Source organism: Palaemon carinicauda, unplaced genomic scaffold (assembly GCF_036898095.1).
Source record: "Palaemon carinicauda isolate YSFRI2023 unplaced genomic scaffold, ASM3689809v2 scaffold216, whole genome shotgun sequence".
Classification (NCBI taxonomy): Eukaryota; Metazoa; Arthropoda; class Malacostraca; order Decapoda; family Palaemonidae; genus Palaemon; species Palaemon carinicauda.
Window position 1 is genome coordinate 31363 of NW_027169767.1, and position 1138 is coordinate 32500.

The 1138-nt window shown below is 38.8% G+C and overlaps 1 long non-coding RNA gene across 1 annotated transcript in view; it reads left to right on the top strand.

The window, feature by feature from the left end:
• The first annotated feature begins 354 nt into the window (after nucleotides 1–354).
• The window catches only part of LOC137636041 (uncharacterized), a 123569-nt gene continuing 122785 nt past the window's right edge, over nucleotides 355–1138 (top strand). Inside the window, exon 1 of the long non-coding RNA XR_011042902.1 lies at nucleotides 355–637. This is a non-coding gene — a long non-coding RNA (uncharacterized lncRNA). The remainder of the gene's footprint in view (nucleotides 638–1138) is intronic.

A 1138-nucleotide genomic window follows, 5' to 3' on the forward strand; every position in this document is an offset into this window, starting at 1 on the left:
AACTACTATCGATGTACAGTAAACGAAATATGAAGGTCCCAGTACAGTAACGGTAGCTAGCCTATATACTACATGTTTATACAGTATTGTAATCGAATTGAACTTCTAAGTTAGCTTAGAAGATAAAATTCAAGAAATTATTGTTGAAAATTCAAGAATGATTTTAACAGTGCTAGAAAAGTTTAAAATCGTCACATACTTCGGTGATTATACCATTAGCAACAAGCGCTGGGAAAACAGTGGGAGTTGTTGTGGGGGTGAGGGGTGTTGGGTGGGGGTTCAGAGTAGGATATAGGGTGTTGAAGCCATGCACCAGCCAACCGTCTTGCCTAAATTATCCATCCAAATCCAATCGGCACAGTCATTGCCTCAATATTCTTTTGCCGTCAAACTCTGTCAAACGACAAGTGTTTGCTCCAATAGATCGAAATTCTTGAGTTGTCGTAGTTTTACTATTATCGAGTGATTATTACAGTTCATAGTGAAGACTCTCTCTCTCTCTCTCTCTCTCTCTCTCTCTCTCTCTCTCTCTCTCTCTCTCTCTCTCTCTCCGTCGGATAAGGATTCTATTCGATTCACCTCACTGGATTGCTCAAGAAACAAGAGGCCAATACCATTGATTTTCTCTGCCAGAAGGGTGAGTGTTGACATTGAAAGTTAACAAGAAAGGAGATTGTGTTGCTTGGAATATTGGAGGAAACAATGTCGGTTACGTTGTTCAAAGCTTATCTATCTCCTCTCTTGTTCTTCATCGTTTTTATTAATTATGTATTGTTTTTTGTGATATACATCATGCCTAGTGTTTATACATAATCTTTATCATCCCATTGTGATGGGCAGTGTGCGTTCGGTGTACATAGATACCACAGTAAAGTATATCTGTGCTTTCAGTGTACATAAGACTATGAGGTATTTCTGTGCGTTCAGTGTATGTAGATAGGACTCTAAAATACTTTTGTGCTTTCGGTGTACATAGATAAGACTGTAAGGTATTTCTGTCCATTCAGTGTACATAGATAGGACTGTGAAAGATTTCTTTGCGTTCACTGTATGTAGATAGGACTGTAAAGTACTTTTGTGCGTTCGGTGTGCATAAATACCGCTGTAAGGTATTTTTGTGCGTTCAGTGTGCATGGAT